A 24331-nucleotide genomic window follows, 5' to 3' on the forward strand; every position below is an offset into this window, starting at 1 on the left:
AATGAGCCAGAGCTAGGGGAGCACACCCAGTAATTTACTAGGACATTGATAAGACCTTCCTCATTCAGAGGTCACTTATCTGGCCACATGGGCGATGTGACAAACACCTGAGGACCAGGATGGGCACAAAAAGACTCAGAGATGTCAAAGCTAATGTCAAAAAGCCCAGAGAATAAAGCAAAAATGCTTTCTGGCTTTGGTGCAGAACTTATTTTTTTCTTACTTAAGAAACAGTTCTATCTTGGCAATCTGGTTTCCCAAGACACAGCAGATTAGATACAAAAAAATCAAAAGTGTGAAGAGGAAGGGGGTGCAGGGTTCAGCTCAGGCAAGCTGCATAAAATCCAGAGACCCTGGCAGAGAACTACCAGGAAAAAAACAGAGAAAACTCAGTAAATGGCCATTTTCTGGCATTTCATGCCAGGACTGCAGTGTGCTCCTGGTCTAGTGACAGGTCAGTGTGTACAGGTCACGTGGCTGTAAGGTGCAATGCACGGTGACCAAACAGGACTAAAATTATGTTTCATGTCCTCCGTTTACAAAGCCAAGAGAGTTGAGACTACCTTTCATTTTGAATAGCTGAGATATTTAATTCATATTTAAAAGGTTTTTTTTTGGTAAACTTGGAAAATCCATTTATTTGAAATTCCTCTTTCTTAATAAAATTAAGTTAATGAGATGCTACTGTCTCAAAAGGCAGCTACTGTCAAGAGGCAAAGTGGAAGTCATCTGTATGTAGGGAGCCCATGGGGCGTGAGAAAGTCCTGCGTTAGGGCTTTGTAGAGATCTCCAGGGTGCACGGAGGACAACAGTTTGGAGATAACAACAGAGATCAAGTCACGGACGGCCTTGGATGGCAAGGGACTCGGTGCAGGGTGTTAGCAGGGGAGTCAAGTAGGCAGATACGTGTTTAAGAATAATCATGGTGACCAGCACAGGACGGAGTGTGACCTGAGTGTATTAGACATTTGACCATTCTGTCCATTCTCCAGAATGGCTCCTTTGTCCCCAGACAGAGCGAGTTGAGAGAGGCCCATTTCTTCACCTGCGGTCTGATCAGTCCATGGATGGGCTTGGACACTCACGCAGGCATCGTCACATGGAACTCCATCCTTTGCTGGTGCTGTCGCCTGGGACGAGCCATTTCTCCCCTTGAACCTTCCTTTTTTGATCTCTACTATGGGGACTGTAATCCCTGCCCTTCTTTTCTCACGGGACTTTGGTGAGGATCAAATAAACAAGGGATGGAAAAGTGCCTTAGAAGGCAAAGTACTCTTTTTTCCCCCCATAAAAAATACCTTTTGCAGAGCCAAGTCCTGAGCTGGGCGTAAAACAGTGTGATAAACAGACTCGACTCATCAAATTCTGAAATGCTGCTTGGATCCTATGTTGGATGATCTCGGTTTGCCGTCCACACCCACTTTCTGTCCTCCACCTGCTCCGTCCCAGGAGATTGAGGTCAAGGAGCTATATCTTCTAGCTTAAGCTATCTTGCTGTCTAGCTTCTGCCTGGGTTTTGTCAAGGGAGGAAGCTAGCAGGAGAACAGGGGGCAGGAGAAGGAGAGAAGCCAGGGCATCTTGCCATGGCTTGGCAGGGGTTCTTTTCGATCACTGCGGCCGGCAGCCCCGTTGGGCGGCCTCTCCCATTGTTTAACTCTCATTGAATTTTGGTAACCTGCCCTCTTCAGGCCTCGGTGGCCAGTGACTCCCCGCTGTTGCTAGACCCTGGGCCTTCTGACCTTCTTTCCTGGTTCTCCTCACTCTGCCCACACCTTTGGAAACAGCCTCCTCGTGAAGCTGCCTTCCATTTCTCTTATGCCTTCTCCTGTCTTGTGACAGGACTCTAGTCTATGCAGATGTTATAGGACCTTTGGTAATACCTCAGTTCAAATTCATGGGAAGCACTTATTTATTTGTTTGTTCATTTAATTTTAGACAGAGAGAGCATGCAAGCAGGGGAGAGGGGCAGAAGGAGAGACGGAGAGAGGGAGAGAGAATCCCAAGCAGACTTCACGCCGTCAGCACAGAACCGACGCAGGGCTCAAACTCACGAACCATGAAATCATGACCTGACCTGAAATCAAGAGTCAGACGCTTACTTGACTGAGCCACCCAGGGGCTTCTTGTTAATTTTAGACATTCTAAAATTACACTTCCATGATAACTAAATCTAAATCTAAATCTAAATCTACATTTCCATGATAACTAATGCTTCTGAGAATTCTTTCCATGTATTTATTGGTCATTTGTATATTTTCTTTTGTGAAATGTGTCTGCTTAAATGTTTTGCCTCCTCCCTCCTTTATTTTTTCAATTTGGCTATTTTGCTTATTATCGACTTGCAAAGTTCTTAAAAAATTTTTTTTTTAATTTTAGAGTGAGAGAGAGTGGGGGAGAGGGGTAGAAAGAGAGAGAGAGAGAGAGAGAGAGAGAGAGAGAGAGAGAGAGAATATATCCCAAGCAGGGTCCACGCTTAGTGCCGAATCCAATGTGGGGCTCGATCCCATCTCCCTGGGATCATGACCTGTGCCGAAACCAAGTTGAATGCTCAACTGACTGAGCTACTCAGGCGCCCCGCAAAGTTCTTTATATATTTATGAATACAAATCCATCGTCAGATATGTGTGTTGTAAATATGTTTCCAGGCTTGCCTTCTCATCTTTTCAGTGGTATCTTTGAAAAGCAGTTTTAAACTTTGATGGAATCTAATTGGTCAATTTTTTGTCTTTATGCTTCATAAATTTTTTTTCCTAAAATAGTTTTGCCTAACCTGGTGCTGCAAAAATTTTCTCTTATGTGTTCTTTCAGAAGTTTTATAATTTCAGTGGTTACATTTAGGTCTATAATCCATTTAAAATTAATTTTGTGAATGGTGTGTGGGAAATGTCAAGGGTAATTTTTGCTATGTGAATATTCAATTGTTCTAGCACCATTTGTTAAAAAGAATATTCTTTTACCGTTGAAATGTTGTGGCTTCTTGATCAAACACTATATGCCAGTTTAAGGATTCATTTTTTGACTCCCTATTCTTTTTCTTTGACTTCTGTGTCTGTCCTTATGCCAGCACCACACTGGTGATTACTGTAACTTTAAATTTCTCAAACTTCAACTGTGTTCTTTCTCAAGATTGTGTTGACTATTCCAGGTGCTTAGAATTTTCATATTAGTTTTATTATTTATTTGTCTATTTATTTTTAATATGAAATGAATTGTCAAATTGGTTTCCATACAACACCCAGTGCACATCCCAACAGGTGCCCTCCTCAATACCCATCACCCACCCCCCATCAACCCTCAGTTTGTTCTCAGTTTTTAAGAGTCTCAAAGTTTATTTATTTTTGAGAGAGAGAGAGAGAGCACACACGAGCACAGGAAGTGGAGGGGCAGAGAGAGACGGAGACACAGAATCTGAAACAGGCTCCAGTCTCTGAGCTGTCAGCACAGAGCCTGATGCGGGGCTTGAACTCACAAAACGTTGAGATCATGACCTAAGTGGAAGTCTGACACTGAACTGACTGAGCCATCCAGGTGCCCAGAGAATCTTCATGTAAGTTTTAGAATCAGTTTGTCAGGTTTTACAAAACCGTCTGCTAGGATTATGATTGGCGTTGTGTGCATCTATTGACAAATTTGGGAGGATGGTCATTTCATGATCTTGAACCTTTCAATCTGTGAATATTAGGACATCTTTCTATTTATTAGAGTCTTCTTTAAATTACAGTTTTCAGTGTACAGGTCTCGCATATAGTTTAAAGTTATTTCCCATGTAGTTCATGTTTATGATACTGTTGTACACAGTATTTAGAAAACTTCACCTGGAAAAAAAAAAAAAAAGAAAACTTCACCTGGAGTTGTTTGATGCTGGTGTATGGAAATACAATTTATTATTATTTTTTTTAAATGCTGACCTCCTCCCTTGCAACCTTTTTCAACTCCCTCATTAGTTCCAATAGCTTTTTATTTTTATAAAAAAAAAAAAATCTGGAAGATTCCTTAAGATTCTCTTCACGTACGACCAAGCCATCGGCAAAGAAAGACAGTTTTACTTCACCCTTCTTAACATGTTGGCCTTCTGTTTCTTTCCTTAACTTATCACAATGCCTGTGACCTTTAGTAAAATGTTGATTCAAAATAGTGAAAGCAAAATTCTTTGCCTTATTCCTAAATGTGGAGGTAAACAGTCTTTCATTTTTATGTATGATGTTAGAGTAGGTTTTTATTTTTCTTTTTTTAATGGTAATTTGTTTTGAGAGAGAGGGTGTATGTGAGCAGGAGAGGGGCAGAGAGAGAGAGAGAGAAAGAGAGAGAGAGGGAGGGAGGGAGAGAGAGAATCCCAAGCAGGCTCCGTGCCATGACCTGAGTTGAAATCAAGAGCCAGACACTTAACTGACTGAGCTATCCAGGCGCCCTAGAATAGGTTTTTCAAAGATGCTCCCTGTCTGTTTGAGGAATTTCCTTCTGTTCTTGGTTTGTTGAGATTTTTATCACGGGTAGGTTTCAACTTTTGTCAAATGTCTTTTTTCTGCACCAATTGATTTGGTCATATGTCTTTTTGTCCTTTATTCTGTTGATATGGTGAATCAAATTGATTAATTGTGAATTTTAAAGGGGCTTTGAATTCCTAGGATTACAGTTTGTATATCCTGTATTAAATTCCCACAAAGCTGAGGTCCCAGCCCCTTTTTAATTGGCTGTAACATTGCTTATTTTTTTAGAACCTACAATTGTACACATGACATGAAATGCTATCGCTTGTATGAAAGAGACGAGCTTGAGTCAGGTGCTTCTCATTGTCCCCACGGCACCGTATTCTTCCTTTTAGCAATGTACATTTTACATCAAATGATGATTGTTAATTTCCTTTTTTACCTGCGTGTCTCCCCCAGTGGGATTTGAACTTTCCGAGAGCTGAGATGTTGTCCTTTTATTTTGGTGCCAAATACATGATAAGTTGAGAAGATGAAGGATAGTTATGAAGGGGTGCTTTGCCTCCATTACTTTTCCTTCTCCCCAGAACCCCACAAAGTTGGCCTTCCTAGCCCATTTTACAGGTAAGGCTCCGAGAGCAAAAATCCTGTGTGCCCGGTCACCTAGCTGGTAGGCACAAATCCATGATTTGAAGGTTCTGTGCTTTCCACCTGTTGCAGAATCTCTTAAGTGGTAGGCTATTAAATAATTATTAGTCAACTGATTGGCTGAATGAGTAAACGAGTGAATGAGTGAGGGTAACCTTTCCCCCTTTTTTTTCATGAATGGAACAGGTCCACCTGATGAAAAAAAAAATCAACTTGGAAACTGGCACGTTGGCAAGCCAGGAGGGAGGGGGGTGGTGGAGGGGGTAGAGAGTACTTGCTAAAAAAAAGAAAAGGAAGTGTAGACTATAAATTTACTTGACAGGGTTGCGTCTCTGTGGCTTAGTCGTTGGCCACTTCATCTTGGCATGATTATTATATAACAGGGGGATGGAGAAATGGCCGGAAAGTATTGCTTCCTATTACATAACTCTCACTGTGGGCCTGACAGCAATTCTGATAATGGGAGAACAGAAAGTGTGCCGCTCTCCAAATGAAAGACTTCAAGCTTCTTGCAGTGGAATTAGCCTGGTCTTCAGCCGTTTGGAGCGTTAGAGCAGCGATGATTTCCTCAGACAGCCTCAGGCTGCCTCTCCAGTCCTGAGTCTCCGCAGGTGCCCTTCCCGGCCAGGAAACGTCCCCCCCGCCCCCAGGAAATGTCTTGTCTTCGCATTCCTCCCAAACACTTGTAGTATCTTCTAAATACCCGGTCCTTTAGAGCCCAAAGAGGGCTTTCTGGTGGAGAATACACTGGATTCTTTGAGTTTTTTGTCACTAGGTCAAATGGGCCCCAGTTGAGCTGTGCCGTGTATTTTTGCTTCCTCACAGTTTCGTACTGCGGTGATAAGACATTAGAACAGTCTTTGAAAAGTTGCTACTTGTCTGTTTCGCATGTTTCAAAATGCTGTGTGATACACGAGGCATTACCTGGCCGGCTCTGCGGCGGCCTCTCCGCTGATGGCCCCGAGTTCAGCTACCTTGCAGGTCAGTTAGGATCAGTCTTCAGAGCACCCAGTCCCGTGGTGCTTTCTGTTTGTGCCTCTCCCTTGTGACCTACACAGATTCTGCTCAGGGCCCAGCAATCGTTCTGGGTCCATACGTCAAACCGAGCGAACACATGCTGGAATCCTCCATTGTCTTTACCCTTACGCGCACACCTGCAATCCTCCAGCAGCTTCTCTGCCTCCTCGGAGATCTCTGTTCTCCTACCCCCTCAGGGAAGCCACTTCCCCGCTTTCCCTCCTTTCGCTGTGCCTTCTCTAGTGCAATGGCTGGAGTCGATGTTTTCAAACTTGTAAATTAAAGCACACCAAATTTAGGCTGCTAAAACCCTCCAAATGCTTTCTGTTGCACTTAGAAGCTGTCACAGGATCGGGGCCTGTCCGCTCTTTGACTTTATCTCCTACCATTCTTGCTCCAGACATGCTGGCCTTCTTTCTGTTTCCCGGACGCACTGTCTGAGGCTCTTTGTTCTAGGTGTTCCCACTACTTGAGAGGCTCTTTCTTGGGATCCTAACATGGCTGGTTCATCAGCAAATGTCATCTCCTCCCTCCACCCAATGTAACGTTACCTCTCATTCTCCCTCCCCCTCTCTCTATTTACATTGCTTTATTTTCTTTAGAGACCTCCTTTATGCTTTTTGTCTATCTCCACTTATTTCCATGTTTATTGTCTGTTTCGGGGGTTGACAGACTACCATGGGTCAAATCAAACCTGCCTGTTTTTGTAAATAAAGTTTTGTTGGAACACAGCCATACCCATTTTTCCAGTGGCTTCTTTGGCTCTGTAAGTGCAGAGCTGAAGAGTTGTGACAGAGACAGTTTGGCCTGCAAAGCCTAAAATATTTCCTTTCTGGCCCTTCACAGAGAAGGTTTGCAGACCCCTGCTCTCTCTTTCTCTACTACCTACTGTCTTGTTCACTGCCGATTTCCCAGCAGTGCCCTGCCCATGATGGTGCCCAGTGAATTTAACGAATGTGGGAACACAGGACATTGTGGTTTTGACCCTATGTGTGTATGTCTTTTGAGCCTATATTTCTTTCAGGCAAAAGAGAACTAGTAAGGGCCACACCTGTATTTATGTGCCCGTGCATATGAAATATGAGGCAAAATGGACATCATGCAGTTTTGTGTCCACCGAGGGCAGCATTCCAAACCTGGTTCTGTCACTTAGTGTCTGCATGACGTTGGAGAAAACATTCAACCTCTTATGCTTCAGTCTCTCCATGAAAAAGGAGAAAATGATAACTACCTTTAATGGTTCTAGTGAGCATTTTAGAGATAACACTGCCTGACTTCAGATGCACAACCAAGGCGGTGGAGTGCTTAGCACACTGTACTTAGCTTTCTTGAAGTAGTTTGAAGAATGGAGTGGCATGGAGTCCAAAGTAAGACACCAGCATTTTGGCAATTCAGTTCAATTCAACCAGCTGACCCAATAGGATGTTTATTAAGCGCTTACTGCCTTCCAGGCACTATGCTATGTTCCAGGAATGTAGAAACTATCCAAGAAGAGCTGAACAGCTCTCAAATTCCTGGGTCCCTAGACAAAGTCAAGTACTACATGCTGGGGGATGCAGAGACAAACCAGACCCAGCCTGACCCATGCTGGCCTTCCGATCTTACACAAGAGTTCAGAGAAGTTCACCCGCTACACCTTAGCAATGGAAGGTTGTAAGAACCACAAGAGACACGCAGGCACCAAAGATCTAAAGAAGGAGATAATACCATATCAAGTTTATTTTTAGGTTCAGACAGAAAGACCCACAGTATTGTAAGCCTTTTGTTGTTGTTCGTTTAAATATAATCTCCAGTCCCCTCTGATTTTAGTTTTATTTTGCTCTTATATTATTGTTTAAAAATGTTTATTTACTTATTTTGAGATAAAAGAGAGAGAGAGAGAGAGACAGAAAGAGAGGGAGAGAGACAGAGTATCCCATGCTGAGCATGAAGCCTGATGTGGGGCTCGATCACAGGAGTGTGAGATCTTGACCTGAGCTGATATCAACAGTTGGACCCTTAACCAACTGGGCCGTCGAGGTGCCCCCCCCCCAACTCTTATTTCATTTTTAAATGGGTTTTATTTATATATGGATTATTCTAGTATCTCAAATCTTGTTATATTCCTAAGTAGGTGAGCAACATATAGTAAATTAAAAATAATAATACAAAAGTCTAATCTTATTGTAGCTTGAGGGGCAGGTAGACAAATACGATTATTAGTAACACACCAACTTTTTTTCTTATACAGAAAGAAATCTGAGGGATTGACTTTGGGTGTGAGTTGAGTTAGTCACACGTGGCTCAATTGCGCAGGCACATCTCCATCTGTGTTTTTCATTCTGGTTTTAGGTATTAACTGAAGGGCTGGTATGATATTGGACACTCATAATGAAGACTTTTTATCCAGAACCTTTCTTTTGAGAACATATCAGATAGCTTTAGGTATAGTGGTAGGATCTGAAGATACAGAGATGAACAAGTCACTATTTTAAAACTTTGAGTTCTGAACTCACTAAACGTTGTATACCTTTCTTATAAATGAAAAATCAAGAAAATTAAGACAACTGAACATCTCTTATCTCTCACCCATTCACTGGGTACAAACTCTGCATGAGATCCTATGTGTTGGAAAAACAATCAAACATGTTTCCTGCCCTCTAGAAACTTAGTGTTTTATGGGGATGTTCATGGGTGAATAGTCAATGGCTGCAGAGTTTTTAAAGTTCTGTGATTTAAGTTTTATGGTTGAGGTTAAGTATATTGTAGTTCTTGGGTTCAAACCCTGGGCTCACCCCTGACCATCTGTTTGACCATTGGCAAATTATTTAATCCTTCATTACCTCAATTTCTTCATCTGCAAAACATGGAGGTAGTAATAATTCTGATGTGTAGCCTTGTTAAGAGGTTTGCGTGAGAAGACTGTGCTTGGCACATTTTAAGTGATCAATAGATGTTACTGATGATGGTAGAAGTCATGTGGAGCCTGGAGTATAATGTAGTGGATGGGGTACACAAACATGGGCTCTTTCCTTTTCAGAAAGGATCTTCCCTAAACCTTTCCCTTGAGATCTACGAATGATGTTTGCCTCATCTGTCTTAGATCCACTCTTTGTGACATCTGTTCACTTATTCTCCTTGTTTTTTGTTTCATTGTTTCTCTCTCCCACTGGATTTCTCCGTGAATCTAATGAGTCCAGCCTATTTTCTGATTTTGCCTAATGGCACACACCTATGGAACTCAGAAATCTTGAGTGGTCATTGTGTCATTCGGATTCCATGACCAGAGTCATTTGAAAATTTTTAATATTCTTCAGATGAAGAAGAGTTTCAGGAAGCATACTATATTTCCTTTATGTATTCAACTGATAGAGAGTAATAGTAAAGTACATTAACTTCAATCATGGTTTATTAAGCCCCAGGAAGACATGATTTTTTTTTTATATCCTATACGATTGGGTACAATATATTTCTAAAAAGCTATGGATAGAGGAGAGAAAATGTATCATATTGCAACTGTATACCAAGACCTGTGGAAGGCACTGAGGGTCAGGTAGTAACTGAGACATTTTATGTCTCTTGCCTTGATGGCAATGCAAAGAGAAGTCTAGTCTATGTTGTTGGGTAAAGATAGCAAAAGATGTTCATTTAATACCTCCTGTGCTGAACTCACAGGTAATTTTTAAGTTCAGTTCAGTCCAATTTAACTTATTTTAGTTGAAATTGCTATCGATATTGATAACCTAACCTGATCTGCTTTGAGAGTGGTCCAGTTAAAGGCCAGGCAAATGTGCTTCCGGGGGCTTCCCAGGGACTTGAATCGGGTAGGGGAGTTTCCTTCTTGGATTGCAAGGGAAGGAAGACCGCCTCCCAACAAATTTGAACCCAAAGGGGATTTGGGGGATGACTTACGTAACTGAGGCCAAGGATAAGTGGAATGTCACCAGGATTTGCCCTCCTCATGTGTTATCTCTCCTTTCTGCATTCCAGCCTCATCATCCTCTCCTTAGTCTGCCTCTTCCACCTGGAAGGGAACACAATGCTGGAATCCCACTTTCCATCACTGGAGAACACCTGACGCTTTGTCTCTTAGGTGTCTCTGGTTGTCAGCTACCAGGGAAAGGCTCTGGTCAGCCCAGCTTAGGTCATCTGCAAGCAACCATCCGGTTCGCAAGATGCCTGAACTGACTTGCCTTTACAGTTATCCCATAGACTCCTGCTGGCACTCATATAGCACTTTGAAATGTGGGAGAGAAGAGATTCCCAATTAACTTCTGATTACATAATGAACTGCTTATCTGATTTAAAAAACAATGCATATTCACTCTAGAAAATTTAGAGAACGAAGTTTTAGAAGCATAAAGAAGCACACTATTCAGAAACAACTGCAAAGGTAGTTAAAAAAAACTTATGATTTTGGAATAATTTTAGATTTACAGAAAAGTTGCAAAGATAATATGGAACATTTCCATATACACTTCACCCAACTTCCTCTAAGGTTAGCATCTTGCATAATCATTGTGCATTTGTCAAACTAAGAAATTAAAATAGTACCATATTATTAACTAACTCAAGACTTTATTTAGATTTCAACAGTTTCCCTGCTGATGTTCTTTCTCTATCCCAGGGTCTAACCTAGGATACATTATATACGATCACCGTGCCTCCTTAGTCTCCTTTGATCTATGACATCTTCTCTGTCTTTCCTTGTTTTTTAGTGTTTTTTAGAGCTGATTTGTTTATTTTGAGAGAGTGCAAGTTGGGAGGGAGAGAGAGAGAGAATCCCAGGCAGGCTCCGTACTACCAGATGCGGGGCTCAAACCCACAAACCACAAGATCATGACTTGAGCCGGTTGGATGCTCAACCAACTGAGCCACCCAGGTGCCTTTCCTTGGATTTCATGGCCACAACAGATTTAAGGGGTAGATATCTTGTAGAATTTCCCTTGGTTTGGATTTGTCTGTTTTTCTCCTGATTAGATTGGGGTTATAGGTTTTGGGAAAGAATACCACAGAGTTGAAGTGCCCTTCTCATCACATCATTGCAGGGGTACATGCAGTCAACATGATTTATTCTTGATCAAAAGGTTCTCCACTCTAAGTTAACCAAATCTCTCTTTCCACACGCTACTCTTTGGAAGGGAGTCACTAAGCTCAGCTCACACTCAAGGAGAGGACAGTTGAGCTCCTCCTCCAAGAGTGGGGGATGGCCTATGTATATCAGCAAAGGTAGTTTTTATTTTATTTTTTTTATTTTTTTATTTTTATTTTTTAAAAATTTTTTTTTTAATGTTTATTTATTTTGGGGACAGAGAGAGACAGAGCATGAATGGGGGAGGGGCAGAGAGAGAGGGAGACACAGAATCGGAAGCAGGCTCCAGGCTCTGAGCCATCAGCCCAGAGCCTGACGCGGGGCTCGAACTCCCGGACCGCGAGATCGTGACCTGGCTGAAGTCGGACGCTTAACCGACTGCGCCACCCAGGCGCCCCAGCAAAGGTAGTTTTTAATATACATTTTTTTGGACCAAAAAAATTATACTACATGTGCTTTTCTATCATCTGCTGTTTTCCTCTTAATAACGTAGTATGAATGGATTTCCACATCACATATTCTTTTATAGTATGATTTTTATTAGCTGTTCAGTATTTAGCTGTCTGAATATATCAGAATTTAACCCATTTATTAGTTTGGACATTTAAATTGTTTCCAGTTATTTTCCTGGGTATTATGAGAATCACTGTGATTAACATCCTCCTAGCTAAATCTTTGTACAGTTATTTTTTTCAAGGTAAAATTCTGATTAAAACAGATGTTTCAGAGCATATGCATATTAAAGAATTTGCAGGTGTATATTGTCAGATTGCCCCTGAGGTAAGTTCTGTCTCTATTACCTGCTACCTTCTGCTGGTTTCTCACAGGCATCCCTGTTGGGAGCTAGGCAGGGAGAAGTTGATGAGAAAATGTGGGCAGGGCCACCATTATTCAGGGCAGCTTCAAAAAGAGGAGGTGAGGATGAGGGCTGAACCCTGTTCCTCAATTTACCAAGCCTGAGATCCTTCATTAATGTTATGGAAAGGCATCCCCGTATTGAGAAGGACAGCTGCACAATTTATTTTTCATTAAAAAAAATTTTTTTAATGTTTGTTTATTTTTGAGAGAGTGAGACAGACAGACAGAATGCGAGCAGGGAAGGAGCAGAGAGAGGAGACTCAGAATCCAAACCAGGCTCCAGGCTCTGAGCTGTCAGCACAGAGCCCGACACGGGGCTCAAACCCCACAGACCGTGCGATCATAACCTGAGCTGAAGTCGGATGCTTAACCAACCGAGCCACCCAAGCACCCCTATTCTTCCATTTAAAAACGTTTTATTAAACTACATATTGGAAGGTAAAACACATATTTGATAAAGTATATAGAACAAATTTAACTATTATAAATACTTTTAGAGTGGACACACATATATCTTTGTCCATACTTACAGTTATTAGGAATGGGAAAATCAGTTTCTTTCTTTCATTCTTTTGTTTAATCTTATTTATTTATTTATTTTAACAGAGAGCCCCTGCATGTGAGCCAGGGAGGGGCAGAGAGAGGGAGAGAGAGAATCCCAGGCAGGCTCCACACTGTCAGCGCAGAGCCCAATGTGGGGCTTGCACCCACAAACCATGAGGTCATGACCTGAGCTGAAGTCTGACGCTTAACTGACTGAGCCACCCAGGCGCCCCAGAAAAATCAGTTTCTTTTGTTGGGTATCCGTGCCCAAACATTCCATGGCCAGTGTCCCAGTCTATCAGAGTTCCTTTCTGATCTACACCTTTTATCCCTGGAAGTAGCCGTTATCCTGTCGTTAGTGGTAATCACTTCCTTGCTGTTCTTTATTTTTAAACTTACAAATAAGATATATGCTCGTGGCAGAATTACCAAACAATGTGGAAATTTACAAAGTAAATGTTTAAAATGTCTCCCAACACCGGTCTTTTCCCCGGAGCTATCAGTCATTAACCATGAGGTATATATTCTTCTGGGTTGGTGCTCTGCAGTAGAACTTTCTGCAATGGTGACATGTTCTGTTTCAACACTGTTTAACACATTAGGAGCTAGGTACAATTTACTGTTGAGCAGTTGAAATGTGGCTAGTGTGACTGAAGAACTTCATTTTAAATTTTTATTTCATTTTAATTAAAGTCTAGTAGGCTTGTGTGGCTAGTGGTTACCATATTAGACAACACAGCCTTATGCTTTTGAAACCCGTTCTCCCATGCTGCCATGTGGGATCTTCACAGCATCGTATGTGTGAGGAAACATACCTCTCGGCGAGTCGAAGGTGTCCCACCTTGCAGATGCAGAGTCCCCTTCTTGACGTCACGCCCTTGGCTCTTTCCACACTGCCCTTCTAGACACAATCAACACCACTACAAAGGTCAGCTGGGCTTCAGATTATGTTTTTAAACATTTGTCTCAACCAACAGTCTCAGCTGCAGTTTGAGCAGCCCACTCAGGGTGCCGTGTGGTGTGGTTTCGAAAAGGATGGGTAAGGGTGATGCTCCCCTCCCCCAGTGACCTTTTTCCTCTGGGTGTACGTTTCCATGCAGCTATTTTTGTAAGCTGAATTTTGTAGCTCTATCAACTTGTGTTATCACCCAAATGATCTTACTTTAAAAATAATCATTCTCTCCCTTTTTTCTTTTGAGACAGAAAAATAAAAACAGAAAAGCGGATAGTTCCTGTCTGAACATGAATTAAATGGCATATTCTTATATCATGGCTCATGACCTCCTAATTTTCTGTCATTGGGCTCATGTGGAAAGAGCCTGGACCAGGAGTTGCCAGACATGAGTCCTGGTCCCACCTCTGCCCTGGTGGCATGCAGGGGTCATCTGAGTATGAATGGTGAATTACAGACTTAGGCACTGCTTAGGACAGCCCCAGAGGAATCATCTAAAACACTTAATACTTATGGATCCGTATCCTGTCTGTGCTTTGATTCTGTGCATAGTTTTTATCACACAACTGAAATTACCTCTTCATTGGACACGAAAGTGGAGGGGAAATAATACTTACCTTGGCAACCTGAGCTCTTGGCAAAATCACCTGCCCACAGCAGGTACTGAAATGTGTGTTCTATTGAAAAAGAGAATAGAGGAAGGGAGGAAGGAAAGAAGCATTCTTGTTACCAATTAATTACTTTCCATACCTTATCTCAGACTTATTCCTTCCAGCAATGGAGTGGGAGAGACGCCACTGAAGAACCCAAGGCTCTGAGAGGTCAAGTAACTTGCTGAAGGCCACATGGCCACAAAGTAGTGGCGTCTCTGTTCTAGTGGCAAGTCACAAAGTTAGAGTCCAGAGTCCAGATTCCCAGAGGTTTGCTCTCATTCCCGAGGTTGTTAGGGGTGGTGAAATCCTTGTCTTTGCTGAGTACCTGCATCCTAACTGAAGCCCCATGGGTGACTTGAGAAAGACAAAGGTTTTAGATCAGTTCTTGCCTGCAGCCCTTTCTCTTTTTGACATTAAGCGTATCTTAAACCAGGTTCCTGGGCTGACATTCTCATGCATATGGATTTAGAAGGGGAGCAGCTTTCTCCGCAGGCCGGGAAAGTGTATTAATTTCACAGACGGCCCCCCACCCCTTCTCCACTGCCCCCGCAACTTGGAGGGGCCCTCCTCTGAACCATTTAATCTCATCTTTTGTCTGAGTTGAGAATGGGCATTCTTGCCTCTTTAAATATCCCCCCATCCCACTCCCCCTCATCAAAGTCTTTGTTGTAGATGATCGGGCCAGAAGGGGAGAAGGCACTGGCCCACGGAGCTTGGGAAAGGCCAGAAAGGAAGGCTTTGCAGGAGGTGACCCAGCCTCAGGGTCTCCTGAACTCTGAGGCCTAATCCTCTGTAATGGCCTGTGTTGGAGAGTCTTTGTGAGGCCAATGAAAGGAGGTGGGCCCCAGGAGGGATCTTGCCCCTCTTACTCAGAGGGGCTTGAGTGGCTTCTAAAGACTGGGTGGGGAGAGGACACACTTGGCTGGAAGGCTGCTGCCTGTCACAAAAATGGGGTGCAAAGAGGGGCTAAAGGATTTCCATTGTTTTGGGTTTTGCCCCTACTCCCTTCTCCTTTGGGCCCTCCCCACATACCCCCCACCCTGGTCCTTTGTAGGAGCCATAGGAGCGACACCTAGGTTCCTAAACCTGGCCCTGGGGTCCCAATCCAGATCTAGCAGGAATCAGAAATAAGTGACTTATTTAAAATAGAATTCAAAAACTGAGAAACTGGCAAAGGCTGGGTGTTTCCAGATAATATAGTAATGTTTTAGGGAGCAGTCTAGTGTCACACAGACCGGAGTTCGAACACAGAATTAATCCGGCCGAGGCTCAGGTCTCTCAGTCTGTGGTGAGAGTGAGAGCTAAAATATTTGCTAGCAAAGGGTAGATTTTTACTAAATGGTGGCTACCGAAGGAGTGTGAGTAGTCACCCAGTCCTCATTCCTTGGATGAAGAAAGCGAGTCCCAGAGAAGGGAAGTAACTTGGGGAAGGTTGCACAGCAAGTTAAGAGCAGGGCTCAACTGAAAACACTTTGCACTGGCCACTCAACACCAGTGCCGCCAGAAGAGCTCTGTTGGGCAAAGTCCATCTTTATTTTCAAAGCAGGATTTGTGGTGTGCACAAATTGGGAGACAGTATCACACGTGCCGGAGAGATGAGAAAAATGACCGCATGTTCCCTTTGGAATATTGTGATCATATTTCTGGATGGTGTTTTCTGTGGAGCAGAAATGAAAAACCATAATTTCTACCCCAAGAGCTGACATGCTGGGTGGTTATTACTGCTTCAGCATGGAGGGGCATAGAGACTAGCTCTCCTTCTGGAAGGAATTAATTGGAACGGGAAGAGAGCTTGAATGAGAGCTGGAAAGGAGCTGTCGTTCTTGGAGCCCCAGGCCACCAAAGTCAGGGATCTCCATTGTGATTAGAAATGAATTTGGTATGGTTTCTTAATTGAATTCTTGACCGTTGGATTTGGTGGTAGTGGGGGGTGTCTTCTATTTTGTGTGATGAATCTGATACCTTGCTCAGTCGGAGGTCATGAGAGACTTTTCTAGAGTATGAATGACTATTAATATAACCATTAATTAACATATATTTAATATTGCCATTAATAAAATTGACAATGCCTACCCCTTGCATAATCTCCGGTGAATCTTGTGAAGCTTTGAAGACAGACGTATTTTTATCACTTGTATTTTTCAGATGAGGAAATTCAGGCTCAAAGGTAACTTGCCAAGTGTCATTAGCCTCGGAAGGAGCTATGGTGGCCACTGGGCATTACTCTGAGATGTGAGGCATTCTTGGAACTCACCTCAAGAATCCTCAAGCATGGAGTCAGTCAACCTGATGCTTGCTGCTTTGGGGGTGAGGGGAGTGCAGTAGGGTTTACCTGTTCTTTTAGATGGTAACTCAGCTGGCGGCTGACTGATTTTCCTCTCGTGCAAGCAGCCCGGACCCCTTCTGCCACTCCTCTGTCATTCAATGCAGGGCAGGTATGTCTGTGCATGGTGGTCTACACATTCCCCTCGTATAATCCTTCGTGAACTGATACCCCCTAATTTCGCCACCATAATGGAGGTTTTTCTTTGCTCCCAATTCCTAAAGTTTTGGTTCCTGCTTTGTCCCCCTGTTTCTATCACTGAGGTTCAGCTTTGCTCCAGTCTTTAGCAGACATTGTTGGCTGCCATTACCCAATGGCCATGACCGTGTCTCTTCCTTACTGGTGGAACTCATTTTCCTCAGGCATCGATCATCTGTGGCCATCAGGGAAGGCTGGCCTCGGCACCAGCTGAGTGACTCCTCACAGATCTAAGCCAGTTGTCGTGGGACCAATCCACCTCATGGTGATTGGTTTTGGCATGGGCTTATGGCTCATTTTGGCTAATGAGACATGAGTGGATGATGGGGTAGGGCCTTGTGGAAAAGGTTTTCCTCAGTTTCAGAAGGGAACTTTGGGTACTGTGCTGTTGCTTCTGGATGTGGATGTGCTCACCTATGGTGACTGGAATTGCAGCCACTGTTTGGGGGACCAGAAAGGGTGTGAGCCCGAGAACTCGCTGAGCATGGCAGCCTGGAAGGTTGGAGTAAGCTGAATCCTTCATGAAGGACCTGTGGAATTAAGCAACCCTGTTAACACCCCCCATCCAAGCATTCCCTTAGTGTTTGAGTCACTTGGATTTTTTCCCCCCTAGTACTTGCAGCCAAAAGCATCATCACTGATAAAGGACAACATCTCAATAATTGGTCTACTTTCCCAATCCCTTCCTAAGACTTTGCTTTTGACCCCTCAAAACTCCCCATTTCCTGAGACCCTTTCTTCTCAGGAGCATAACCCTATTCAACATCCCTGGAGAGGGGCTGGGAGTAAGGCCAGGGGACACTGAAAGGTCACAAAAATTGCTAGCCTTCTACTACTTTCTCTTGTCTGTTTACCCAGAACACTTGCTTTAATGTCTTTTAAAGAATGCTACTTTTGGAGAAGGGACCTAGGGCAGAAAACATCACTGCCTCTATTGTTTCCTCCCTACTGTTCTTTCAAGCAAACATTTCCCTAGAATTGCCACAAATCTGATTAGAATGCAGTCCCTTCTCTTTCCCTCCATGTATCTTACCGCCTTCTCCTGGTGTGTATATGGACAGTGCGGCCTGCCCTCTGGTGCACGTCCCTTCCTGCCAGATGGAGCCTCCACTGTTACTTCTGTGCTAAGGTTGCTCTTGCTGCCTGGCCTTTGATTACGGACTGATGCCAGGTATCTCCCCACCGACCCCTTCTGACTGAGAGAACAAGCTCAGTTCGTGGGCTTGTGGGTTCATGGACTCAGTCCTTCATGCTCACGTGTTGAAGCCCTAACCCCCCAGTGTGACTCTGTTTGCAGAAAGGGCCTTCACAGAGGTCACCAAGGTTAAGTGAGATCATAAGCATGGGAGCCCTAATCCAGTATAATTGATGTCTTCATAAGAAAGTGAAGAGACACCAAAGATGCCCACACAGAAAAGGCCATGTGAGGACGCACAAGAAGATGGCCGTTTGCAAGCCAAAAGGAGAGCCCTGGAAGGAATCAACCCTCCTGACACCTTGACATTGGCCTTCAGGTTTCCAGAACTGTGAGAAAAGTTATTTCTGTTGTTTAAACCTTCCAGTCCCTAGCATTGTTTTCCCGAGCAAACTAATATATCAGTTCTGCTTTTATTCCATATCTGATACCTGGGGTTTATTGTCAGACATCATTCAATTTTTTCCTTGATTCCTTCTTTCATACTTTTATTTGCTTATCAGCTAGAAAGGTAGTAGAGCATAGCATGGGATTCCCCAATATATGTGTCATGGAATACACATAGTGTATACAGATAGTGTGTGCAGAATGGGCTCTTAGGTCATATGGTATGCCACACCCCTGTTTGTAGTGTCTGCTTCGATATTAAAGGCTCTGAGAAGGACTGCAAGAGAGAAACTTGTCTAAGGTTATTTAAGTGCTCATTTATAACACTGAGATTTGACTTGGTATCTATCCCTTTATTGACTAACATCTACAAATATCCATGAAGCTTGTGGTGAGAAAGACTGATCTTGGTTTTCAAAAGCAAAGCCTTGAAGTCGGATAGTTCTGCCAGTTAATTGGTGAAACTTCATTTTCTCATCTGCTGAAGGGGCTAATAGTCACTTATCTGGGGTACTGCTGTGAGAGTCCAGTGGGAGTATCTATGTAAAGGGCCAACACGGTATGGTTCTATTTCTGTTCCTTCATCGTCTCCATTTCTTCAGGCATTCAGTAAGTACATATTTATTGAGTGCCAAAGGGCACAGCTCTTTCTGGGTGGAAATACTCTGGGTGTCTTGCCTTTCTTGCTGCTCTGAGCTGTGCTGAGATCTTATAGACTTGGGAAAGCTCAAGCTCTACCTCCTATAGTTTTTTTCCTCATGCTGTTTCTTATAAATGATGGCATGATTCCAGGGCTTCTCTGACCTCACGCTGGCCACTGGGGAGCATGTAGTGTGTACTGCGTGGGCACCTGCCTCTGTGGAATGTGAAAGTCAAAGCCTGCAGTGGTGCATCCGGGACCAGGGAGCCGGGTTTCCCCACAGCATCATCCCTGTCAGCACCTGACCAGCTGCGCTGCGGGTCTCTTGGCTTGAAAATTCTGGAAATTCAAGGCCCTTTGTAACTTTCGTGTGGCAATAATCAGAATTAACTCCTTATGAGTAGATAATATTCTGACTGAATCATAATGCACAGAAAATTCAGGGGTGCGTGGGTGGCCCTGTCAGTTAAGCATCCAACTTTGGCTCACATCATGATCTCCTAGCTTGTGGGTTCTAGCCCCGTGTTGGACTCTGTGCTGACAGCTCAGAGTCTGGAACCTGCTTTGGATTCTGTGTGTGTGTGTGTGTGTGTCTCTCTGCCCCTCCCCTGCTCTCTGTCTCTCTGTTTCTCTCTCTCTCTCAAAAATAAATAAACATTTTAAAAATATGTACAAAAGGAAAAAAGAAAATTCTACCCAGTCAGAAGTTACTGAGAGAGTCAGTTTTGCCAAGGACACCCGATGTGAGAGGCTCTGTGTTAAAGCCTTTCACTTACCTTGTCTCATTTAATCATCATAAATGACCCAATTATTATCCTAGTTTTTACAGATGAAGAAAAGAAACTGAGGCACAGGGAGGTTAGTTTGCTCAGTCCACACAGCTCGGAAGTAATGGTGCCAGCATTTGATTGTGGGCAGTCTGACTCCAGAGCCCAGGCTCTTCCTAACCACTGTGGTCTTTTCAACCCGATTAATTACTACTTTAAGTTTACAGATGTGGAAACTGAGGCTCAGAGGTGAAATTATTTGACCAAGCCACACAGCTAGTAAATGCTAGAGCCAAAACCTGATCGCAAGTCTCCCTGGCTCCAGAGTGTTCACGCTTTTTATAGGAGAACAGCTCCTCCCTGCTTTGTGGTTCCACATGCAGCACTAACATATGTCACATGCAGGAGCTGGCTGCAGTCTTGAAGCCGTCCTCCGTACCGTGATTTACTAGTCCCCCCACATACAGGTGGTCTGAGCGGAGCTGGAGTTGAAGTAACTCGCCAAGACCACACAGCTCTATGTATGGGAGCCTGGGGTCTAGTCCTCCTGTTATGTTTGGGCTCTAGCCTGAAACACTCTTCCTCTCTCTTCCTTGCTAATTCTTCTCATCACTCAGATCTCGCATCAAATGCCACCTTCTTGGGATGGCTTCTCTGGCCCTTCAAACTAGTTCAATATCCTCCTTTGGTGGTTTGTAGAGCATCCCTTAGTTTTCTTTCTCACTTTTTTTTTCTCATTTGTTTTTAACTTGAGAGAGAGAGAGAGAGAGAGAGCGAGCGAGTGAGCAAGAGCACAAGTGGGGAAAGGGGCAGAGGGAGAGACAGAATCTTAAGCAGGCTCCATGCTAATGACCCTGGGATCATGACTTGAGCCGAAATAAGAGTCTGATGCTGAAACGACTGAGCCAACCAGGTGCCCCCTTTTTTACTTCTAAGCTATCTATTTGTGTGATTATTTTAAAAAAATGCTTATTTATTTATTTTGAAAGAGAGAGAGCATGCACGGGCAAGCACCCAAGTTGGGGAGGGGCAGAGAGAAAGAAAGAGAATTCTACACAGGCTCCGTGCTGTCAGCACAGAGCCCCACGCGTTCTCAGTCTCATAGACCTTGAGATCATGCCTTGAGCTGAAATCAAGAGTTGGATGCTTAACCAGCTGAGCCACCCAGCCTCCCCTATTTGTGTGATTATTTTATATGTATCTGCCTTTCCCTAGAATGTCCACAATATGAGGCAGAACTCACATCAGTGTTGTACAATAGTACCTCCAGTGTTTAATACAGTTTTTAGCATATGGCTAAAAGTGGTAGTTATTATTATATATAACAAATATGTCTATGTGTATGTTTACATATGTATATGTATATGTGTATGTGTATGTGTATGTATATGTATATGTGTATATATTAGGCTCATCCACTCCTTCTCCTAATGCATCAATTTCAGAAAGGTCATTTAGCAGCGTGATTGTTGCAGCTCCCTGATTTCTTGCTCTTGCAGACATTGCTAATCAATCACCATACTCTCTTCTGCTGAGTGTCTGGGGAGCCCCAAAACTCCTCTCAAGGCAATGCTCCAAGCAGCCACAATTGATTAATTGGACTTGGCCCCCAAAATGAAACCTGGCCATCGCATATGGGGAAACTATTCTCATATATTCCCTACAGTCATATAGTCCTAGTTTTCTGCATTTGAAATCACTTGGAGAATTAAAAAAAATACTGATTTTTTTTGGGGGGTCTTGTTCAAGAGATTCTGATCAACTCGGCCACAGTCACTGGCTGGCCAAATGGTATCAATTCTGGCCAGTTCTTGTCTGAATTTCATTTTTCCTTGTGTTGTTTATTTTCTTTTATGTGTAGTGTGAAATAACTCTATTGAGGAAAATACAGAGTTGAGGGCATTGAGGATACAGAAATGATGGAAAGATTGGTCTCGATTCTCAGTAGCCCTCTCACTAATGGAGGAGACAGAGCAGCATAAAGAACCCTTGAATAGCAGATTGTTATGAAGCTAATTTATAGATGCATGAAAGCACAAGGGAATATGTGGCAAAGCAAGAGAGAAACTCTACCTGGGAGTATCTGGAAAAACATTCTGAAGGAGGTTGGAGCTGCACAAATTCTTGAGGAACAGGTGGGCTGGAAAACCCATGGTGAATCCAAATCACGGAAGACTTGGAATGCCAGGCAGAGCCATGTGGAGCCAGTGAAGGAAGGAAAATGACATGGTTTTCAGACTTGATCTTCAGGAAATAAACTTTGGCAGCAAGATGGAGGGTGCTTGGAGAAGGGTGGAAGAGAAGGCTTGGTGTGAAGTCTCTAGTCTAATTTATGATGGTGGAGGGAGTCATATAAGTGAATTGGAGGTGGAATGGGATTTTGGCAATATGGGAGAAATATTGACTGTGACTCAAGAGAAATCTATGAAAATTAATTGTATACTTCCTCTAATTGCTTTGCATTGCACTGTGAGCTCCTTGGGAAAAGATTGCCGTTCCTAATCTGGGCCAGGTACTGTGTCAAATATTTTATGTAGATCTCCTCATTAATCCTCATAGCAATTCCACAGAGTTGTTTCCATTTTGTGGATGAGGATCCTGAAGTCAGAAATATATTAAATGACTTTCCCGGTGTTACACAGCCAATGGCTTGCAGAGTCAGGATTGTAGTTTAACCCTGGAGCGCATGCATCGAACTGTGTGATGATTCTGTGTTAATTACTGTTCTATTCCAGTGGTTTCCAGCCACCAAGGATTTTGTGTTCCCTCATTCAGGGGAGACATTTAACCATTCCCATAGACGGTTTTGCTTGTCTCAACTGCAGTGAGGGGGTTGCTGCATGCACTCAGTGGACAGAGGGATGTTGCTGAAAATCCTACAATGCACAGGATGGTCTCCCCACCGCCTCCTCTCTCCCCAGGAAAGAATTATCCAGTCCTAAGTGTCAGTGGTGCTGAGGTTGAGAAACCCTGTTCTATTTCCAGGGTCTAACTCAGTGCCTGGCACACAGTTGAATGTATGCTGACTTAAGGAGAAGTCCTGAATATGCATTCATACTTACGTAGTTCTATAAATTTAAATTTATGTGAATATAGCTCCTTACAAATATACCTTCTTTAATCCTGCTGTACTCTTCTGGTCCTGAAAATTTCACTGTGTGTGTCATCTTTATTTCCTCTTGAATCTGTAACTTTGGGGCAATGTTTCTAATTTATCCTATTCCAAGACTTATCTCCTGTAATTATGGTGTCTCCTGGCTTGGCCATCGTCCCGTGGATTGGAATTTCATTTTAAATCCTCCAGTTGCTGTACTGACTTAGAAAAGATTTGGGGGTTTTTGTGTGTTTTCCTTTCTGGTTCCTGCCCCATCCTGTTGGAATTCATTGCATCACCCTATACTTTCCTTGCTTGATTACATGGTATGGGCTAGCAAGGAGCTTGGCATCTACTTTGGGGGATGGGCTGCCTGCTCTGGCTCACCAGAGAAGCTCCCTGAATAATGAGATCCATGTCAAAACTCACTGAATGAAGTGGTTGTGGCCGGAGCCCTGAGTTCCCATCCAGAAAGCAACATATTCCTGAACTTGGGTGATGTGGGCTTGGAAAGTTCCATCCCTTGTTGTAAACCAGCTGAGCTTTTTGCAAATCCATCCTGATTACATTGCCCTGTATCAGGTGTCCAGCGGACAGCTGTTCCTCAAACTCCTCCTCCCCCCCCCCCCCAGCCCCTGATACACTCTGGGATTTTCTTTCTTTTTTTTCTGTCTTTCCTTTTTTTTGAATGATAGCCACTTAAGAGCTCTTCTCATTTCCCCAATTCCTAAATTCCACATTTTCAGTCCATTTTGTCATACTTTCTTTTGGTGCGGCTGCAATTAGGGAGAGGGATACCCAGTTGCATTCTTTAGCAATAGGGTCATTATTAGGAAAGAGCTGAGGAGTAAGGGAGTCATCTAGAGATATAGCTTGATGAGAGGTTAATTAGTGTCTCCAGTGATCCCTAAAGTCTGATTGTAGGGGTGCCTGTGTGTGAGCCAGCTGGATTCTCCAAAGATGCTCAAGAAGAAACAAGTGAACACAGAGAGTCCTTACGGTTACTCATAACTACATCTTTACTTCCACTTGACCTTCATGATTGTTTAAGTTGTTGAATACTGTTGTGGGGCATACGTCCACAGACCCATAAAGGCAAGTGTGATCATTAGCTGGAGTCGAGGAGATCCCTCAGGACCACTCTCACACTTAACTGCTTCGGATGTGATTTTATTTGATAAATGATGATGCCATTGGTTTGGAAGCATTACATTATAAATAGCAGGAAAACAACAAGCTGGAAAGTTCAAAGACAAAGCTTCAACTTCAGATAATGCTCTCACTGAAGACTTGATTTTTTCCCATCTTTCTTCCGGATTTCACACTAACTCTGTTTCTTTTTTTGTTCCCAAGATGCATACCAACAGCTCCATATCTTCTTGCCTTATCCAGCAAATGTGAAAACTTCTTTCCCTGAGATTTCTCGGTGTAAAGTCTTGAGATTCATTCTGAATTGGCTAAAGTTTTAGAAATGCCCTGAATCAACTTTCTGGCTAAGCATGGACAGGGCTGAGTGGCATGGCCTGACTTATGACCTCTGTACCAAGGGAGCAGGTGG

At 43.3% G+C, this 24331-nt stretch overlaps 1 protein-coding gene across 1 annotated transcript in view; it reads right to left on the bottom strand.

Moving 5' to 3' along the window:
* Positions 1 to 24331, bottom strand: part of LOC115506538 (3-hydroxyacyl-CoA dehydrogenase type-2-like) — a 112766-nt gene that overhangs the window by 6915 nt on the left and 81520 nt on the right. The window lies entirely within an intron of this gene.

Source organism: Lynx canadensis, chromosome F2 (genome assembly GCF_007474595.2).
Source record: "Lynx canadensis isolate LIC74 chromosome F2, mLynCan4.pri.v2, whole genome shotgun sequence".
Taxonomy (NCBI): Eukaryota; Metazoa; Chordata; class Mammalia; order Carnivora; family Felidae; genus Lynx; species Lynx canadensis.